Source organism: Coenobita brevimanus, chromosome 47 (assembly GCF_032717465.1).
Source record: "Coenobita brevimanus isolate Jiangsu-jjx chromosome 47, ASM3271746v2, whole genome shotgun sequence".
Taxonomy (NCBI): domain Eukaryota; kingdom Metazoa; phylum Arthropoda; class Malacostraca; order Decapoda; family Coenobitidae; genus Coenobita; species Coenobita brevimanus.
Window position 1 is genome coordinate 7,451,770 of NC_137000.1, and position 10,801 is coordinate 7,462,570.

The following is a 10,801-nucleotide window of genomic DNA, read 5'->3' on the forward strand; positions in this document are numbered from 1 at the left end:
GTACGAGGGATGAGAAGGAGCCACGGTAGCGTCACTGATGGGCGGTTTACGGTACCCCCGGTGAACGAACTGCGGCGGGGATGGTTGGTGTTAGCAAAGTATATACTTTGGGTGTTAGCGCTTGTGGTAGGAGTGGTCCTGGTAGTTTTAATTTGTGGTTGCAGTGGTTTGTAAGTTGTGGTTGTTGTAGTGGCTATCAGGTGTTGCTTTGTTGGGCTATTTATCTTTTTTGCTTATTCTTATCTATTTATGTTAGTAGTTGCAATGGGGGTGTTGATTTGTGGTAGTGGTAGGATTTGTTTTGGTAGGTGTGGAGAGAGAGAGAGAGAGAGAGAGAGAGAGAGAGAGAGAGAGAGAGAGAGAGAGAGAGAATTATATGTGAAGTTGATTCTACTATTGATGAAGAGACAGAATTAAGTGATAAAAAGTCACAGAATTCTCAGTTTATTCCGTGTTACGCTAGAACAGATTAAAAGCCAACGGGGATGATGATGATGATGAACAGTGAGAGTGGGAACCAGTGGTAGCCTAAAATAGTGGTTCTTTCGTATCTCTGGTGAACAGTAGAAATGATGATAGGTTTTAGTGGAAAGAAAAACTGTAAAATGATAGTGACAGCTGAAATACTGGTGATTTTGAACGATGATGGCTGAAATCACTGCCCTGGTTGAGCTACAGTGAATGTGGTGGTGAAATTGTGAGTTGTGGTGAGAAAATATGTAGTGGTGGTGATGTGGTAGGATTAGTGGTAGTAAGCATGACAGTTGTGGTGAAAATACTCTCTCTCTCTCTCTCTCTCTCTCTCTCTCTCTCTCTCTTGGCTCTAGACATCATCGCATAGGCACTAATCCCAAACCATTTATCTTCATATTGCTGAGGCAGTGTGATGGTATTAGCGTGAAGATTTTTTTATGTCCATGAATAATCGTGGAGGATCAGTGCACGGTAGAGTTAAAAAAAAAAAAATGAAGATCTTCACTTCGATGACTTCTTGTGCACTTCAGTCTTGCCGCGATCAGACGGTTTATTCAGCTAAGGAGAGGCTTGCAGAACTGGAGGGCTTTAGTACAGCCTTTATTAATCCCTTCAAGGGGTTAATGAAAGGGTTAATGAAGGGGTAAGGGGCAAACAGATATGAGAAAAGGCGTCATCGCAGTGGAAGGGTTGTTGGTGGTAGTCGATCTGCACCCGAAATATTTATAGTGGTAGTTATGGTGGTAGGATGGTGGTAGTGGTGGCAGAATGGTGGCAGTGGTGGCAGCATGGTGGAAGTGGTGGTAGAAAGGTGGTAATAGTGGCAGAATGGTGGTAATGGTGGTAATAATAGTAGAATCATGGTATTGGTGGTAGTGATGGTAATGGGAATAGAATGGTGGTAATGGTGGCAGAATGGTGGCAATGGTGACAATGGTGGTAGGAATTATGGTAAGCAGGAACGAATGGTGGAATTTAAACACGCAGTTAAGCTGGACAGTGACACATAGAGGTGACCTTAAGAGTTAAACTGTGAAGGTAAATTGGGAGTAAGCATGCACGGAGTTGTGTGTGTGTGTGTGTGTGTGTGTGTGTGTGTGTGTGTGTGTGTGTGTGTGTGTGTGTGTGTGTGTGTGTGTGTGTGTGTGTGTGTGTGTGTGTGTGTGTGTGTGTGTGTGTGTGTGTGTGTGTGTGTGTGTGTGTGTGTGTGTGTGAGAGAGAGAGAGAGAGAGAGAGAGAGAGAGAGAGAGAGAGAGAGAGAGAGAGAGATTTGGAAAGTAATTTAAAGATATCTGAATTTAGGACAAGTAATTTAAAGGTAACTAATGGCATAAAAGAATCTGCTAAGAAACACACCGAGCGCAAAATCCACACAAATGATACGGTATTCTCTCTCTCTCTCTCTCTCTCTCTCTCTCTCTCTAATACATTCTGGCTGTTGTTCTTAGAGACACATGGTAGAAAGCAACCTCATTCACTCACTTCCACTCTGCCGACAGTCGTGTATAATGATCTACACCATAAGTAGCTTCAATTTCCCGTCAGGTCCCGCTAATTACTCTGCGGTTTACCCCGATCGCTTCATGACCCACATACAACAGATCATTTATAGCTAGTCGTCCCCTCTCCCCATACAGCATTTCATTCCAGTTTGCCTTGTTCCATACACTTTTGTCTCCCTTCTTGATGTTTAGACCTCTTTCATTCAAAACTTCTTCCTCTTCCTTTCACCTATGTATTGGTCTTCATTTTTTCTCTCAGTCCTTGCATTTATGATTTGTGTGTTTTCTGTCAATCACTCATCAATCTCTTCACATGGTCAGAAAGTTTTACTACACTCTGATCTGAACGTTCTGTTATGGTGCGTCTATTTCTATGCCTCCCATCATTCATCCTCTCCACCACACTGCATATGCGTCCACCTCTCTCATTACTCATTCTTGCCATCACGCGGTAGTTATTTCTACACCTCTCATCACTCATTCTCTCCATCATACTGCGTCCTCTTCCACATCTCCCATCGCTTATTCTCATCACACTGCATCTATTTCCACGTCCCTCATCACTCATTCTCTCCACCATACTGCGTCCTCTTCCACATCTCCCATCGCTTATTCTCATCACACTGCATCTATTTCCACACCTCTCATCACTCATTCTCTCCACCATACTGCGTCCTCTTCCACATCTCCCATCGCTTATTCTCTTCATCACATTGCATCTATCTCCACACCTCTCATCACTCATTCTCATCCATCATACTGCGTCCTCTTCCAGTCACTTATCCTCATCCATCATACTGCGTCTTCTTCCTCACCTCTAATCACTCATTCTCTCCACATGGCCAGACCACTGTAACACACACTGGTCAACCCTTCCATCATAATGCGTCTCCTTTTACAATTCTCGTTTACTCTACAAAATCTCACTCCGTCAAGCCATCTCACACCACACATTGTCATTAATTTTTTGAGGGAAGGGGTTTTCTCAGCTGAATAAAAAATGAAATAAAATAAAATAAAATAAAATGAAGGATCCTAAATGATGCCCTGGGACTTTACATCAATTTTTTTTTTCCCGCAGCCTCCAGGGTCGCGTGAAAATGGGATTATGCCAACCGGATCAATGGTATAGTAACTTTTGTGTAGGAATTTTGATTTTTAACATGCGTGTTCCTCGAGGCCTGTCAGATTTAGCTACGAGGTCCTGTCACGAATTCCTAACCCCTGTTCGTGTTATGGCAGCCTTCACAAATTTGACGTAGATAAGATATTTTGAGATCGCCGACTTAACCCCACAACTACTACCTCATAAATTTTGTGACTTTGCGCTCAGGCCAACATTTTGCCTCATCTTTACTGTCGTTTGTCACAGAGTCTTGGCGTCAAAAATAACATGCCTGTAAAACATCATCCAGTTTTGTACGTTAGTTTTACTGTGTCGGGCTGTCAAAATAAACGGTCTGCATACATACATGTCATCATTATCGTTATCATCGATATCGTCGTCATCATCATCATCATCATCATCCTTTAATCCACTAGTAGACATAAACCCAGCACAAAGAATGACAATGCCCCTGGGGTTCGATTGGAATCGATATAAACAAACTGTCGGTCATAAATCTACAGTAGTAAACCGCTATAATAGCCTACCTCCCGCAGTATAACGTTCAATATAGTTCCGCTTTATGTAATATCGAGTACCATGAAATTTCGTGTGTCATATTTGCACACACATGACAGGGCGGCTCACATATCAAAATGCTTCATCTGCATTACAAAATGAAGAGTGGAGTACGGGATGTGATGCTTTTTGCCGGACCCATGTACGACTAGTAGAGGCCGGCCTAGGGACCCCTTAGTCACTGAGTTACTAAGTAGACGACCTTTACTATCACTTAGCGCATATGGCAGCCAGTTCAACGCCTTGACACAGACGCCAGCCCATGTTGCTGTACAGAGGGACTAGTCCTCTCTCCAGAGTTTGTAAGTAAACTAAAATTATTTATGCTGGATCCCCCTGTTTCGAAATTAGGCCTTTGGAGACCGCTAGAGCCCGAGATATTATGCCTTTGCTTTATTTTTCCGTTTTTACTATGTATGCCTCTTGTCCTTTACTCTTTGGGACACTAGTACAAAGTGAACATACGGACCCTCGGGACTCTTCATTATGATGACGATGATATATATACAGTATATATATATCTATATATATATATATATATATATATATATATATATATATATAAATAATTTGGTTTTACGCCAGGTATCCCCGAAGGGCTAAGGCGTTGCCCCTGGGTAGAGGACTTTTGGACTGGAGCGTGTAGCATTTTATGACCGGATGCCCTTCCTGATGTCTACCAATGACCCTTGGGTGGATTCGATCCTCCGACCCTTCGGTCAGAGCGGAGCGCTCTAACCCACTGATATATATATATATATATATATATATATATATATATATATATATATATATATATATATATACCTGGTATATATAATTGTATATAATTATATAGATAATATATTTATTTACTTATTTCTTTAATATTCTGATTAATCAGCTGAAAATACTAAGATGCGCAACATTTACTACCCATAACTATGATTTGTTTTTGTAGGAAGAACAAAAGTTTTGGCAACATTTTTTTCTCTCCTTCCCTTGTCCTTAGCACATAATAAAATATTACCAGTATCTTACAAGGAACTAATTGTTAATATGTTGGTGGATCTAACTACTGTTCCTGCCCCTCATTTACCCCTTCCCCAAACCCTGTCACTTCTCCACCCTTCCCCACCATATCTCTTCCCCTCTCCTCATTCCCCCTCTCGCCCCTCCTCCTACGTATCCTCTCTTACCCTTCAACCCTCGTCACCTCTCTATCCCCTCTCCCGTCATGTCTCTGCCCTCCTCAATCTCTCTCTCTCTCTCTCTCTCTCCTTCTCTCTCTCTCTAACTCACTGGGTACGTAAAGCCTTTCAAACGCCCTCGTGTGTGTGTGTGTGTGTGTGTGTGTGTGTGTGTGTGTGTGTGTGTGTGTGTGTGTGTGTGTGTGCGCTTATTTATTCAGCTGCTTAAATTTCCTCAAAGTATCAGTGGCAGTGTTTACGTAGAAAATTGTCTGTTTCAGGGTCGTGAGTGAATGACCTTAGCCATCGCGTGAGGAAGAAGAAGAAGACAGGGAGGGGGTTGACGAGGAGCTTGATAGGGAAGGAGGAGGAGGAGGAGGAGGAGGAGGAGGAGGAGGAGGAGGAGGAGGAGGAGGAGGAGGAGGAGGAGGAGGAGGAGGAGGAGGAGGAGCCAGAGTGAGCGAGTAATCCGCGTGCGTGAGCGATACAGGGTGAGCAAATATATAAAGCGTCAGTGATGGTGAGCGATTTATCTAGAGTGAGTGAATGGAGGAAAAAGTGAGTAGGCGAGAGAGTAATTTAGAGTGAGCGAGTGATTATGCGAGTTAGAGTGAGCGAGTGCATGTGTAAGTTTGAGTGTGCGAGTGAGTGAGTAAGCTTGAGTGCGTGAGTGAGTGTGTAAGCTAGAATTAATCAGTGATTCAGTAGGTAAGTAAATGAGAAAGAGCAAGTAAATGACCTATCAAGAGTGAGTGAGTGATCCAGAGTGAATATGTGAGTCAGAGTGAGTGAGGAGATAAATGAAAGTGCGAGTTCAGTGTGCGAGTTAGTGTACAGTATGTGGGTGAATGAAGGAGTAAGCATGTGAGTTCAAATGAGCGTGTATGTGAATAAGAATAAGCATGCCTGTCAGACTGAGGGAGCAGGTGACTGAAAGAGTATGTGAATTAGAGTGAACAAGCAGGTAAATGAAAGGGTGAGTATATGAATAAGAATGAACGAGCAGGTGAATGAAAGAGTGAGTATGTGAGTCAGAGTAAACAGGTACATGAAGGGGTGTGTATGTGTGCGTTAGAATGAAAGAGTAGGCGAATATGAGGAAGAGTGAACGAGAGTGGTAGAGACTAGCGTGACGTGGAAGACCTCAGCGTGACAGAGGCCAGGTAGCCACGTAACGCCTCCATAACACGAGCCGTTAACATGAGCCAGGCGACCACCACCACCACCACCACCACCACCGCCATCGCCACCACCATGATCACTACCATCACCACCACCACCACCGCCATCGCCACCATCATTATCACTATCATCACCACCACCACCGCCATCGCCACCATCATTATCACTATAATCACCACCACCACCGCCATCGCCACCATCATTATCACTATCATCACCACCACCACCGCCATCGCCACCATCATTATCACTATCATCACCACCACCACAGCCATCGCCACCATCATTATCATCACCACCACCACCACAGCCATCGCAACCATCATCATCACTATCATCACCACCACCACCGCCATCGCCACCACCTTCATCACTATCATCACCACCACCACAGCCATCGCCACCACCATCATCACTATCATCACCACCACCACCGCCATCGCCACCACCATCACTATCATCACCACCACCACCGCCATCGCCACCATCATTATCACTATCATCACCACCACCACCGCCATCGCCACCACCATTATCACTATCATCACCACCACCACCGCCATCGCCACCACCATCATCACTATCATCACCACCACCACCGCCATCGCCACCATCATTATCATTATCATCACCACCACCACCGCCATCGCCACCATCATCACTACTATCAGTACTGATCCCCACAGTACCCACCATCACCACTCTCATCATCACCACCATCTTCCCCTACCATTATCACCACTGCCATCATCACATCACCCATCACCAATACTTCAAGGCCTAACTCACCTCTAGTCCCTTCAGTACAATGACTCTCTCTCTCTCTCTCTCTCTCTCTCTCTCTCTCTCCACAACTTATTCCATTACTTTACCTCCAACCTCACCTCACCTCATTCCCGGTGACGTCATCTTCCATTGTAATTGTGTTGTCCTTGTAATTATCCCCCCCCTCCCATTTTCATATAAATATAATTACCGTAATCAAGGTCCAATAACCCTGAACAGTCACAGGAATAAATATTGACACTCCTATGTTCGATGAAACTTATCCTGAACGATATTTTTTTCATTTTAATACGTTTGGTAATTCTGAGTAACGAAAAGCTCAAGTAGATGTTTAATTATGATACTAAAGGAGGCGTGATGAAAGTGGTGATGATGATGATGATGATGATGATGATGATGATGATGATGATGATGATGGTCAACTAACCTTCCGTCATTTCAACTTACATCACTACAGCTTACCTCACCTCCCCTCATTACGCCTCATCTCACTCTCTCTGACTCATCTGACTTTACTTTTCGTCACCTCTCCTCATCTCATCTCCCGTCAATACATCTCACATTATCTTTCAATGTCACCTCACATTCACACAGCCATATCACCTTATCTCACCTCTTTTCACCTCATTACACCTTTCAGTGTTACCCATATTTACTTATCTTGCTCACCTCATCACACCTCACCCCACCTCATTAATTCACCCCACTTTAATCCTCGTCACCTCATCTCACTTCTAAGCAACCCGTCTCACTTCATCTCACGTCTCGGCAGAATGGAGACGCCGCAGATAGCAATGAGGGAGCATGGAGGAGCAGGAAGTCAGAGGTGGTGGAGTCAAACGAGATGATGTCACGATCCTCACTGGAAACATCACTCACACACACACACACACACACACACAACATGCAAGCGAGAGAGAGAGAGAGAGAGAGAGAGAGAGAGAGAGAGAGAGAGAGAGAGAGAGAGAGACGCACGCACATCATCACACTATTCCCCGAACCAGAAAAATATTATATGAATTATAGGATGAACTGCGATGGAAACCGGAATTACATGGCGCATCCTGGAGAAAAAAAAGCTCTGGGATCGCACAGGGGGAGGCGAAGAAGGCGTCTTTATTTTTGTGAGTCTTCTGGATTTTTCGCTCATCTCGAATTGTGTGTGTGTGTGTGTGTGTGTGTGTGTGTATGTGTGTGTGTGTGTGTGTCTGTGCGCGTGTGTGCGTGTGTGTGTGTGTGTGTGTGTGTGTGTGTGTGTGTGTGTGTGTGTGTGTGTGTGTGTGTGTGTGTGTGTGTGTGTGTGTGTGCAGACTGAGTCACTGTCATGTTTTTTCAATCAGAATCTTCTTCTTCGAAAAACTTTGGTCTTCTACCTCTCAAATTTCGAAAAGAGTATTGCAAATTGAGTCACTCGTGTTCTTCCCCTCAAAACACACCCCTTCGACGAACTTTGGTCTTTCATCAAACTGAGTCAATGTTATGTTCTTTCACTTTGAATAATCCTCCTCGACAAAATTTGTTTTTTCATCTCTCAAATATTTGTAGGATTATTGGTGTCTGTCTGATATCTGGGGGCAGCGAAAAAATAACTATGGAGCATAATCATGTTGTTCCACTCACAATAATCTTCGACGAACTTTTGCCCTTCGTCTTTCGAATATCTAAAAGGTTATTGGCATCTTTTTGAAATATGATGGAAGTGCATGCAGGGGCTCTCAGTCAATGCAAAACTGAACTCCGTACTCATTAATGTGTGGCCAGTAAGATCCTCTCCTACTGCTCTCAGAAGATTAGGGCTCCCCTATAAAAAGTGTCTTAAAATCAGGCGTCAAAATTAGAAACTATTTCCTATTTACGAAACATAGTAATTTATTTCACTTTCGCTCAGAACTCCACAAAATCTCACCATAAATCACTCTAGTCTATGGATATTTGATTTCGAGTGTTTTCCTTGCCCTACACACAGTATAGTGGGTGTATAGTCAGAAGAAGAAATTCCTAACCCCTTTTAGCTCAGGTGATGACCAAGTGTAGTCAGATTGGAGGGTTAAATCTGAATAGTAGGCCTAACTAAACAGAGCCATTCCTACCTTACACTCAATGAATTTCACGCACCCACAACTTAGTACCAGAGATGTGGGAGACGCTCAGTTCCGTCGGATGAAAACACACCTGCTATACCACCTTCCATGTTAAATTGACGCCATGGAACCTACATACCAGGTAAGTTGTGGGTTTCAGTGGTTCAGCGCATCGTGGTTCAAAGGCCATTAAGTTACACAAAATTTACCTTTAATATACCGGGGAAACATAAAATAAAAGATCTGATATACCGGGACACAAAAAGTGAAAGATCTGATATACAAGGAAACAGAAAATAAAAGATACGATCCTTTCATGGAGATAGTTTTAATTCTTTGGCTCCTAGGATTTTCGAAATTCTCTAAGATGCAGAAGACCGTCTAAGGTTAAGAGTAAAAAAAAAATTACCTTATTGTCTCCGTGTCAACGAAAGGGTTACAAATACTTGTGGAACAACAACAATTGCAACAATAAAAACACTAATAATAATAATAATAATAATAATAAAAGATTAATGACAGTAAACAGAGAATGTATAAACTTTCCGTGTCAAATCATCAGTGCCATAAAGTCATCGGCATCCGGATTATACTGGCGTTTCTCTGAACCATGGCTGGTCCCTCCTGATACGGCAATATTATACAAGATTTTCATGGCTTCCTGATAAGAAGCTGATGTACGTTTAATGTGTGTGTGTGTGTGTGTGTGTGTGTGTGTGTGTGTGTGTGTGAAAATAAAGTAACAGTTAAATAATACGAACAAGAAAATTCATATACTTCTCTGAATCTGGATAAGTTTGATAGACGAGACGTGTTATAAAACGAATTCTCATAACTGGTATAAAAATTCCTCGACCACTGCACTGTAGTGGGTATGAAAACACAAACAAGAGGAAATTCACGATATCGGCAGCAATATTTTTGGATCAAGAGATTCCGTTAACATCTCTCCCTAGGGAATGTATTTTGTCTATTGCATCTTAATATACTCTTGTACTAAGTTCCTGACGTGAATTATATCGAGTTTACAAAGGCATAAATAACATGCAAGGAAGTATCAGATGGTAATATGCAAAACAAATCGTCAAAAATATGTTACGATATCTCTTATGCCAATGAGAATGCAGTTAAGTCATCATTTCCATCATCATCGTCATCATTCCCATCATCAACATCAGCAGCAGTAGTGGCAGCAGCAGCAGTTCAGTATCTCCTCTCAGTTTCGAACGACTAAACCCAGACAGACTGAATTCTTCCCTGGAGGACATCTGCATCACCTTCACGGGTTGAGGGGATCTACACGGCAGGGGGTCTTACAGCTTTCGAGGAATGTCTTAGACTGCTCGTAGGGGCTTTTGGCCTCGGCTTCATGCGGCGGTGGTCTTCGGTGAACATTTGCCAGCCCTGGTTTGACGTGCCGGCGGTCGTATGGCTTATGCGGAGGGTCTGCCTCGACGATAGACTGGTTGGGTGATAGGGTCCCTCCATGGCTTACTGTTGTAGCCCATGAGGAGAGTCAGTAACCACCTCACCTGGAGGCCTTTGGTATTGCCTATGTCAGTAATTGTGACGGAATACAGTAAAGATCAGACTGAAATCAAACACAGATAATAATGACAAGATGGGAGAACGAACCGAATACTATAAAATTATCAAGGAATAAATTACGATAGTGTACCCTAAACAACAAGCTTCAGTTTTTCTAATTAGCGTAGATAATATTACCAAGACAAACATCATGCTTATATACAACGTCTATAGATTATTTATATACAAAATACGAAGGAATGAAGGCATACGGTAGGTTGGATATAATCAAACATACCCTTCCACCAAATTTGGTCCAAATCAGATCAAAACTGTTTCAGTTATTTTTGTCACACACAGACACACAGATCGATATTTGACCTTACCCTATGACCT